The sequence below is a fragment of the Octopus sinensis genome, linkage group LG3, assembly GCF_006345805.1.
Source record: "Octopus sinensis linkage group LG3, ASM634580v1, whole genome shotgun sequence".
Taxonomy (NCBI): Eukaryota; Metazoa; Mollusca; class Cephalopoda; order Octopoda; family Octopodidae; genus Octopus; species Octopus sinensis.
In genome coordinates, this window is record NC_042999.1 from 81800954 (window position 1) to 81813746 (window position 12793).

Consider the following 12793-nt stretch of genomic DNA (forward strand, 5'->3'; position numbering starts at 1 on the left):
GAAGCACAAATACCAACCTATATGTGTATGTCTATGTGTGTGTATGTGCGTGTGTATGTGTGTACGTGCATGTGTGTATTTATGTGCATCCATTCATATATTAATTCATGCATACATAAATACATAACATATATACGTAGGTAGTTATGCAAACTTATCTTTCTATTTATACACACACACATGTATATATAATAAAATATATACGCCGGGTGCTGAAATGCTCTCAGCTTTAAGGGTGTCATGTAGGGTCTGGCTGGAGACCCACCCTTCTGACCTTCTAACAGGGCTTAGACAAACTGAAGAACCGCTGCGATAAGATTGTGACTCTGAGTGTGGAATATCTTGAATACAAACGTAACTAACTGATCCTTCGTTATTTTCCTTTATCCAATGTCAGGAACGTTCCATCTCACACTAGTATGGACGTATATATTTGTACGTAAATATATATATATAGATATTTGCAAATATGCATGTCTATATATCTAAATATATTTCCGTGAGAGTTAGAGGTCGGGAAGCCAACAAAATAAGGGATAGTTCCTATCCAATATACTGCTGATAGTGTACCCAATTATTAATATCCAAGTGCTGGTTATTGCGTGGCAATTTCGCAATCGCGTGCCATATATGGGCGGGGGTAAAATGTGGTTTGCCCATAATATGGCAAAAAAGAAAGTGGAGGGAATACAAAAATGACATACATTACCCGGTAGACATTCTATTATGTCTGTTTATTCTAAAACATAAGGAAGTATCGTAAGAATACATACACATGCAAAGAATGTGTGTTACACACATATGTACTAGTAATACATAAACGAGTAAAAGATCAGTTTCATACTGCTGTTTCTGCCAAGAGGCCACGATATCCTCCATGCTGTCTCCACATTTTTACTGTTCTGTAGGGATGGGTAAAATTTGGATATTGAGCGTGCCTCTATTCTTCTTCAGAGGATCTAAATGGTCAGGAATGCCGTTACATACAAGAGTCAGTAACTAATAAGTACAGTATATTTTTCTTATTGAAGAGGGCATAAGAAGAATAGGATCAAAACTTAGAGTGTGAGACGAGTACAACTTATTAAAATAGATTAGGTATAGGAAAGGGAAATACGTCATAGACTTCCAGTGTTGTCTTCCAAGATTCATGTTTTTTCGTCCAGTGGTGGATAAGAGGATATAGTCGTTCTTAGGAGGAATGTTTTAGGAAGGCTGAATATAGGCAGTAGTTCTTATTTTGCTTACATATAAACACACGTTATGTTTACAGTAGTGTGTTTGAAAGTATGGTCCGTGTTTCGGAGGTGGAAGCTTATATGTAGGATGCCAGCTGGTACTAAAGAGAGTATGGCACCAAGTGGTGATCAATGTACGGTGTTCGTGTTCATTACTGTTTCCATCAACACGTCCCTGAATCCTTGTGTGCAGCGGGGTAAGGGTCATGGCTAGTCCTGCAACCTAATTGGTCAGCTATTTTGTAAAACCATGACGCGTTTCCGGTTGGTTGATGGTTAACAGATAACAGAAAAACAAATCAGATAAATAGATAAGTAAATAAGTGAGTACAAAATACAATGGCCACTATGGGCAAGTAGAAGAGCAAAATAAAATTAAACGAGATTACGTTAAATTAAGACAAGTAAATAAATAAATACGTGAGTGTGATAACTAAAGCAATATGAATAAAGGGATATGATTTAAGGAACAGCAGACGAAAATAAATTATTGCAATCGTATAAAAATAAAAATCTAAAACATATATCTATCTATCAGGGGAATCAGCTTTATTGTTAAACGTAATATAGGAGCTAAATCCTATACTACTAAATTAAAGAATAATGCGTAGTATTAAATTATTGAATTAAGTGTTTAATTTAAGGTGGGTAGTAGTCTGAAGAAAAATGTTAACATGGATATGTATATATACATACAGCTAACAATAAATCTGTGTATGTCTACAGGCGTGGGTGTAACCCGAGCATTTCCAGCTAATAAATTATATAATTAATTAATTCCGTATTGGGAAAATGTTTAATATAGGTCCGAGGGAAGAGGCAATATCAGATGTAGATGGAAATAGGTTTTTTTTGTTCGGGTAAATATGGCAGCTATGGGGTGTTGACATCTATTGATTCTGATGTATCAGGCAGTTTGGCTTTAGTATATTAACTATATTATACTCAATTATCCGATGGTATATATGGTATATATGCTGGTATATATGATGAGCTAGTCATGCATGTATTTTCTAAAGATTTATTAAGGGAGCGTATAAGTGTATAATCTAGTGTATAAGCTAGATTTATGTATAGTATTCCTAGTATGAGTATGGTGTAACATACCGTTAGTAGACCAGGACGATGGGGTGTTTTATCTGCTTCTGTCTATACACATGCTCCAGCAATTATACATATAAATATATGTACTGATCCCATATGGTCCAATACTAATACTAAACAGGTATACATTCACACACTTATCCATATTGTACACCATTATATCTATGCAAAACCATACTGGCCTCTACCCACACCCTTATCTCCCCACATGTGCATACATGTATGTATCCATTTCCACAACTATAGATACATATGTGTGTAAACATCCAAAATCTATGGCTTCTTACATAGTCTATCATATATACCTATATAAGTATGTGCACATATGCATACATACATATGTCCGAACCTACATCTATATGTACATGCTCACACACCCACAAAAACTGTTTATATATATATATACATCAACACATGTACATCCATGAATATATATGTATATACACACATATACATGTACACAGAAACATATTCACACCTACATGAATATATATATATATGCATATGCATACCTACAACCATACATACATAGATACACATACGTATACATGTAAATATAATATAGTAATAATAAGAATATTGCTATTATGATACGAATAAGCAGGGGCGTTAATTCCAGTGGGGGCTAAATAACAAGTGCTACAATTTAGAAAAAGTATGCTTAGTTTTATGAAAACAGAAATGGCTTCGCTCCTTAAGTGAATTTAAAAGCGGAAGGCTAGCTTTAATCATGAAGAAAATTTCATTTACACATAGCATACATTTTCTATTTTTTGTACTATACACTGGAGCTGCGGTTAAAATCTTCCAATGTAGGTTATAATCAATTTCTTTATCCTTAAGTTCCCATATGAAGTTGCTCAATCCCGTTGAATTTCTCCTATTTCTGTTTCTAAAGGGGTACCTATAATGATTAAGCCTTTGTTTCGTATTACTCTGTGTTGATTCTACCTTATCTTATTACCAGATTTTGTAATTACTACACATTAATACGCTACTTCCTTTGTGATGCAATTATTGTTGAATACAGCAATTGCTGCTAATTCTACAATCACAGGTTCTATATAGATGTGTGGTGTTTACATTATGGGTATTGTCATGTATTACATTATTAGTCCTGAGGCCATTGTTGATATTAATAATGATATTGTTGTGGTTACTATTGCAATTAATCGTATCATTATTATTAGCATTGCTATTATTATTGCTGTTATTGTATTTATTATCATTATTATTCATTTGAAAATTGTTATTATGTTTCTGTTATTATTATTATCATTATTCAGTAGTTTTATTTTTATAGCGTGCTTTCACTTCACTGCCGAGCGCAGCTCTGTGTGCCTTGGGTATGTGCTGTGATTTGTTGTGATGCTCTGATGGTTATTGTATGGAAAGTGTTCTGCGTAGGATGTGTGCAGTGCCTAGTAGTGCAATTTTCTGTATGTTATATGTGTTTGTAAGTCCTGGTGTTTTTGTTATGTATTCGTCTGAATATTTTTTATATATTTTATATATTTTATGTATTTTTTATCATGCCTAATGCACCTACTATGATAGGAATTGTTTCTGTTTTCAGATTCCACATTCTAGTTACCTCTATTTCCAGGTATTTGTATTTTGAGAGTTTCTCCATTTCTTTTAGAGACACGTTGTCATCTGCCGGTATTGATGCATCAATTAGAAAGCATTTTTTTCTTCATGATCTCTGACAACTATATCTGGTCTGTTGGCCTTAATTTCTCTATCTGTGTGTATCGGCATATCCCAGAGTATGGTTGCTTTCTCGTTTTCTGTGACCTTTTCTGGTGTGTGCCTATACCATCTTTTTTCTGTTGTTATTCCATAATGTTGGCATAGCTTCCAATGTATGTAGGTTCCAACTCTGTCATGTCTGTGAATATATTCCTTCTTAGCCAGGACTGGGCAGCTAGAGATAATATGATTTATTGTTTCTTGTCCATCCCCACATATTCTGCAGTTACTTGTAATATTTCTTTACATTACATGTTTTTGGTAATTTCTGGTGGGGAGGCTTTGGTCTTGTGCTGCAATTAAAAATCCCTCTGTTTCTGCTTTGAGTCCTGAGCTTCTCAACCATTGCTGGGATTTTTCTTTGTCTATTTCTTTTGCGTTTAGTTTAGTGCAGTATTTACCATGAAGGGGTTTTTCTTGCCATCGTTTTATCATGGTTCGTTGCTGTTCTATTTTTAGCTTGGATTTCATTTGTTTTATAGCTTTTGTTGTTTCTTCATCATCTTCTTATTCTTCTTCGTGTTTATTAGGTGGTATGATTTCTTGTTTGTATTTGTCAGCTTCCTTAAATACTGAGAACAATTTTTTGTTTTGCTCGTGTTTTGCTGCCATCTGGATCAGTTTTCCTTCTTTCTGAAGTAGGTATATTTGTAGTCCTATGGTGGTTATTTTATAGTAGTTTTCCAGCAGTGTAAGGCCTCTACCACCTTCTATACGTTGTATATATAGTCTTTCTATGTCAGATTTTGGGTGATGCATCCTAGATCCTATCAGTATTTTTCTTGTTTTCCTATCTATTTTGGACAGTTCATTTCGTGTCCAGTTAAGGATATTGTAGCTGTAACTTATAACTGGGACAGCTAAAGTGTTGATACCTATTATTATTATTATTATTGAGTGAGAGAGCAGTTCATGCCATCAAAGTGACACTGGGGTAAAATATACGAAGCCCAGTATACCCATCATGACTACCCGTCTGATAAAGGTACACCAGGCACATGCATCACAACCATATGTGCGCGACATGGTGATCTCATATCAAGATAAACAGCACATGACCTTGCAGGTGGAGCCCAGTTATAATTTTATTCAGATCGAGTAACCCATCCTGCTCAAAAGGTCCCTGAATAAGGGTTGTTTAAGGACGTTGAACGAAACACCCATGTTTCCAGAGGTGAATTATTCAAACCCCAAAGAATCCTTCTCAACACATGGCTATGATGCTCCCCCACTACTTCTGCTCGTGATCAGAGATGCACATATCGTCAGCCACTAAGGGACATGCTCAACTGGTTAAGGTCAAACAACTGACAAGCAAATCTGTGGCATTGAGCAGAATATTTGATGTAGCCCATCTTTTATACCAAGACAAAACAATGTACATGATAACACTTCCAATCAGTTAAGATCAGAAGCCATGAGAGCCACTGCCTGGTACTGCATCAGGGCATTTATTATTATTATTATTATTATTATTATTATTATTATTATTATTATTATTATTATTATTACTATTATTATTATTGTTGTTGTTGTTGTTGTCGTTGTTATTGTGGTTATTGTTATTACTAGTGTGCATATTATTGCTGTTATTTTCCTACTAGATAGAAATTGTCCATCTTTTTATTGTTTATTGAGGAAATGATGGTAGCCAGGTTATGCGTTAAACTGTATCGTATTCTTATTGTTTTGTTATTAATTATCTTCCAGTATTAGTTTTTCCCGTTTATAAAATGCTTATTAAGTAATCTAAATATTGGTTTGACTATGTTATTCTTCATTTTGCATATAGAAAGGGATGATTAACCAGATAGTAACATTTTCATTATTTCCGTTGTTGAGTTTATGTGTTATGTGTATTGTTTCTGGTTTTATTTTTATTTCTATAATAATAATAATAAATAATAATAATAATAATAATAATAATAATATATAATAATAATAATAATAATAATAATAATTATTATTATTATTATTATTATTATTATTATATTATTATTATTATATTATTATTATTATTGTTATTATTATTATTATTATTATTATTATCATTATTATTATTATTATTATTATTATTATTATTATTATTATTATTATTATTATTATTTGCTTTAAATGCATTATTATAGTTCACAGTTTTAGTCCTAGCCCAACTACCGTCTATAGTATTATTATTATTACCATTAATGTTTCTCGGGAAAAATTCACTTTTTTTTCTTTATAGCCTGCATTTTATAGTGATATGTTATACCTATCCTTGCTTTTATCAAAGATCTCTTCATTAGAGGTTTGAAATCAGTTTACTTATATTACTTAGTAAGGCACTTTTTATTTGCTGGGGATGGTTACTAGAATTATTTATATATCTCAAGGTAGAGTTTTCTTTCATATAAGGCTCATGGAGTCCGGTATTTAAGTTGTAATTTACCTCTAAATAGTTCATAGAGTAGTTTTCATTTTCTGTAGTAATGGATAGGCCAAACTTATTAAAGAATTTATGTAATCATTTCTTAATTAGTTCAAGGTATTCTATTTGAAAAGATCCTGACAAAAATAGTGTGTCATCTCTACATAGACCTCCAGTAAATTCTGGGAATTCTCTACTTATATCATCCAAGATATATAATCTATGAGGTCTGTCGCTTCCGCTGAGTCTGGCGAGTCCGTTGTGATATTAAAGAGGTCAGGTGTATCTTTCCTCGCCCATACTTTGATATCAAATTCGATAAGTCTTTCGAGCAGTATCACGTTTATCTCCCTCATATGTAGGTTAGTGTATCTCCTGGAGAGATTGAGAGCACTGTTAGGAACAATAGTGTTTATAGAGGAGTAGTAGTTCTGTATATCGATTTGTATGAAGTTTTGGTTACATCTATTTCCTATCTGAATATTGGAGAACCAGTCTAGTGCACTTTGGGTATTACTCATAGTAATTTAACCTGCATTTTATTTAGGGAGTTTTCCTTGTGGTACTTAATTGTTATGCGGGGTCTAATTTGAGTAAATGGTTCTGTCTTATCTCCTAAATTAAAATCCAGCATTATATTTCTGGTTTCTAGGTTTATTTTCTTTAGTGTGCTAATAGGCACTACCTTATACTGTTCGTGGTATATGTTGGGGTCGATATTGTAGATAACTCTAGTTTTGTCCGAATGCGTTAAAATTCTATTTTTGGTGTCTAAAATTCATATCAGGTCTTTCAACTTTCTCTGGTACGAGTTCTGTCTGCGAGGGTGGTTCTTGAACTTGATGTTTTTAATGGTACTCCATAGTTCTTGTTCAATGTTATCTAGATGCTTGTTAGTGGATGGTGCTTTTCTGGATTGTAGTCGTCTCACATTTTACTCCTATTCTTATGCCCTCTTCAATAAGAAAAATATATTGTACCTATTGGTAACTGATTCTTGTATGCATTAGATCTCCTCATCATTAAGACCTTCTGAAGAAGCCTAGAGCTAAACTCAACATCCAAACTTTGTCTACCCATCCCTACAGAAAACTGAAAAGATGGAGATAGCATGGAGAACATCGTGGCCTCTTGGCAGAAACGGCCGTAAGGAACTGGTCTCTTTTATATATATTACTTTTATGTATTAAGGAAATCTTTTATGTATTACTAGTACATATGCGTGTAACACACAGTCTTTGCATGTGTATGTATTCTAATAATACTTCCCTATGTTTTAGAATAAATAGACATAATACAATGTTTACAGTCTGATGTATGTCATTTTTGTATCCCCTCCATTTTCTTTTTTGCTATATATATAAACAAATATATATACATATATATATATATATATACACACACATACGTGTGTTTGCGTGTGTGTGCGAGCGCGTGTGTGCGAGCGCGTGTGTGCGAGCGCGTGTGTTTAACGATGCAATGTATATCTATTCTTAATGCTTTCCCGGCCGACTTGAACGGAAATATACTACTCATATTTGCGTACATTGCAAGAAACAGCTTCCCAATTTTTACAGCAACAATTTATTCACAATGCCGTCAGTGTTTATCTCGTTACATATCCCGCCAGAATCTAATTTGTCTTTTATCTTTTCAGGGTCGATAAAATGCGATACTAGCCAAGTAGTCACATTGACTATTTCCAAAACCACTCCATAAAACTGCGTCTTATAGCTCTTATATTTGTATTTTTCAGTATTTTACAATATTTGGCAGACCTTTGTTTGATGTCATTAGACATCATTGAGAATGATGAGGAAAGCCTAGAAACCATTTAATCCCAACTAGAATGCACAATGTCTCGTGTTCCGACTTTGACAAGAAAAGCCTTTTGATGAGCTCTATTTATACACTACATTTCCTGCCAAGTGCAAGTTCGAGTGTGTGTGTGTGTGTGTGTGTGTGTGTGTGTGTGTGTGTGTGTGTGTGTGTGTGTGTGTGTGGTGTGTGTGTGTGTGTGTGTGTGTGTGTGTTTGTGTTACTGAGAGGCAAGCAATACATAAAACCATGACAAAAGCCTTCATTGCATAACTCCGAAATTATACAATAAGGAATAAACATGTAACTGAAGATGAGGAAGTTCTGAAGACCATATCAATCACAGTTTTCTCTTCTTCAATCTTATCTAAAATGGGGGATATAAGAATGCATAACAGAGTTACAAGATTTAGTCACTAAAAATATAAAAGATCTATGGAATGTGCATATAAATAATAGAAGTAACGCTACAAACAGATAATGAGATATTTATAGGCGTTTAACAAACTGATATTATTCTGGGAGGTTATGGTTCAAATTGGATTAATGTTGCAATGACAATAAAAAAACTAAATATTTCATGAGTGATTTGTCACTTTTAACTGATGATAACACGTTCAAAACAACTGAAAAATTATCCAATAAGGCTATATAGCTAAAATATTGAAACTAAATATAATCATTGATTCCCATAATCAGCCGTGATTTGGAATGATGAAAAACCATGCAAAAGCGGAGAGAAAGCCCGACTCTATACACATACAAACAACCCGAATAAAGTACCATGGCTAGGCACTTACTTAAGGATATAGGAATACATAGCACAATGCAGCATGAATTAAATTACCTGATATATGGCAGTGCATTGACTTCAGCCTAATTTTAGGATAAAATACAGCTATGAAAATTCTAAGAATAAAGTTCACTAAAACTAAATATATGAATTTCCATGTAGGAATGATTGTAAGAAATGCACCTCACTTTCTCTTTCTTAGATCCTCTACTGCTATCAGCACAACTGTCAATGAGCCATTTCCAAACAACTCCTTACCTCCACTCATGTCGTTGGAATACTTAACAATTCTGCACCTGCCCTGGTTTTACTTCAATCTCTGCATCAACTTCGTAGAAAATTGCTTTTCCGTGGTGACCGAGTTTGATAGGTTTTTGTTTGAACTCCAACAAATGATATAGCGTTCATGTTCCAGCACTAATCCGCAGAGATGCTTTCGTCTCTAAACTGTATAGGCTATCTATCCTCATCTACTGCATATGTCTTTGTGAGCTTAGTAACGCAAATTCGTCTGAGAAATCCAAATCATTCAGTTTTCTCGGTCTTTGTGCAATTCCATATATAGTGTATTCAATCACTTTGCACAGGATGAAATTGATCGTTATCAGAAGCAGAAAACGGGACAAAATACAACCCCGCTTCACTAGTAGCAATTTCGACCAAGTCTTTAGTTCTACTTTTGTTTTCAATATAAATTGACTTGGGGAATTCGCAATGTGTTTGAGTAACAGATATCTAAGCGTTATAAGAGAAGGATTTCTCTTTTAGGCATCAAATTTATTACACCAGAAACCTTAGAAAACATCGCATGGATGAAACGAGTGAAAGAGTATATGCTGAAGCAGAATACAGTAACTGCTGAACATATGAAAGTGTGGATGAAACACCTAAGTACATTGTCTACGTCTTCTTTGTCTATTACAGAATACAGTCATACTTTGGGCATTTATATTCAGTTATGAAATATCTACAGGATAATTCCAGGTAATAAACCAGAAAAAGATTATTTTCAGATTTGCAGTGATAAAATAACTCCACTGACCACAGACAGAAAGGTTAATTGTAATCGACTAGATATTTAGTAATAATTACCGAGCCGCAGTGACCCCTACTTTCACAAAAAGAAAACAAGAAAATTTCGATGTGGGTTTCGTCAAAGTGGCAGGTGGTGGTTGTAGTGTTGATGATGATAGATATGTCAGTCGTACTTATGCAGCTGCTGTTAGAGTTGGTGTTGGTTCATAGTAGCTCAAAAGCAAAACACCATTTCGATAGTAACCCCCAGCATTTTTGTTGGCATGATATTGCTTTTTTTTATATTTTATTTGGGCAATATTTGCCATTTAGTGTATATCTCATCATCTTCGGCAGATGATATATCTGCACGGATAACATTAAATCACGTCTCGTGAAAGCTCGTATTTTGTTTCATAATTGAGCTCTGTCTTAAGTCTTGATGTTATTGTTGTTGTCGGTGTATTGGTACCCAATAACGGCAGTTCTTCTTCTGAGAAATTTGTTACTATCGTTATTGCAAACGCTGCTTTTATTATTACAGCATACACCCAAGGCGTCGATCTGGCAGAATCGTTAGCACGCTTAGCGGTGTCTCGCCCGTCGCTACGTTCTGAGTTCAAATTCCGCCCTTTCGGGAGTCGATAAAGTAAGAGAATGTAATCGATTCATTCCCTCCCTCAAATTGCCGCCTTTGTGGAAAAATTTGAAACATTTATTACAGCAAGCTTTTAAAAATTATTGTTGTGGTTAAGCAGATTTCTGCTGTTACTGCTGTTCGTATTTGGTGTTGTGATTGTTACTATTACTATAGATCTTTGTATCGGTGGGTATATTGTCATGAATGTCTACATTCAGGCCTTCATTCAACTGTTGCTTTATGTTAATTTCCTGAGAAGCCCCTGAAATGATCTGTTTCTACAATTTTGCCATTTCGGCCATTTACTCTCACCAGCTACCTGAAGTTGATGCTGTCCACTGTCAGTAATAGGTTGGAGATCTTACATAATGTCTATTTAAATCAGGATTTCCAGCTGCATCTCAACCCAACTTTCATTTCAAAATCTTCGATTCTTGGCAACATGCTAAGGTGCAATACCTCACAATTTATCATAAAAATCCACAAGCATGTCACCAAAACTATCATTCTACAAAGACTCTAGTTCAGGCGGTACATTTACAATTTTTACCTTGATTAGGTTCTCCTAGAAAAAGAAATACCAGTGTAAGTTTCTCAACTCTACGTGAGATGGGAATGTACTTCTCGGCTAGGGTTTTCCAGTACAAAAATCATTTGTAACAATCTTGGTCCATGCTTGTGACACTTTCTGTGTCTCTCGAGATGCTCTTCAAGCAGAGTGCAGCTTACTCTACAAATATTCGTACTAGATTATGTCTCTTCAATTATTTGAAACCAAGACTTGTTATTGATTCGTTTTCACACAATTACTATATGAAAGTATCGTAGTATTTGGGAACTTAAAATGTCTCTAGTGTTGTGGTTGAGGTTATATTTACTGTCATTCTCTTCCGAATTAAATATATGTGTATTTTCTTTTCTTAATTATTCTCCGCATTGTTCAATTTTTTTGCCTCTTGTACAACTACTTATGTGTTTAGACATTGATTTATTTTTTAGAGATTTTAGCGTTTTGCCGTCTAACATAATTTAGAAATTAAAATTTGGTAAAACAAACGATATTTGAAGTGCCTGCCTCCGAGCAGAAGCTATTTACGCAATTACAGTTCTTTTTAACAAATAAACCAAAGAAACTTTACTTGGTAATGCTTCAAGAGGAGTCAAACTGCGTATTTGAAGAGTGCCGTTTTGTTTATTTTTGTATTTATTTTGCTGTCTTATTTTTCTCATAATATTCATCTAAAGCATTTATGTTCCTAAATTCTGATAATCAAATTAATTTTCTACTTTATCTCAACATATATGATATGCAGGTCAAAATAATTAGCGGCACCGCATCTGTCCTCGTGTTTTGAGTCCAAATTTCATCAATGTCACCTTTACCTTTCATCCTCTGAACGTCGATGAAATAAGTACTAGTTGAACAGTGGATGAATTACATAGACCACCTTCCCCCGAAATTGTTGGCCTTGTGTCAAAATTTAAACTACTATATGCAATATGCTATGTGCCGTAAATAGACATCTAATACAAAGTATGCACTTGTATTTACACTGATTATAATATTAATTATTTTACTCCATATAATCCGATATTTATTGCCTTTTATATTCATGTCACCAAGAAGTATCATGTATTCAATTTGTAGCCTAATTACTTATTATATTACATGAATATATTTCTATGCATAAATGCAATACGCTCTCTGTAGTCATAAATTGCACTTTTGTATTGAAACGTATATATTTCATTGATATCAAAAATTATAGAGTTGTAGTGTGTACTAGCAGTATCGCCCGGCGTTGCTCAGGTTTGTAAGGGAAATAACTATAAAGCATTTTTAGAGAGTTATAGCCAAAAAATAGCAAAAAAATGGAAACAAAATGATGGTAAATTTTTTTTTAGAGTAAAAATAGGTTGAGTTGCGTCCCCTAGACAGTCTGTGGTTTGTTTTTTTTTATTCTCGACCCCATGTCGAATTTATCGAATTTTTTCAGAACTGGGGGAACTTTTCAAAATTTTCACTG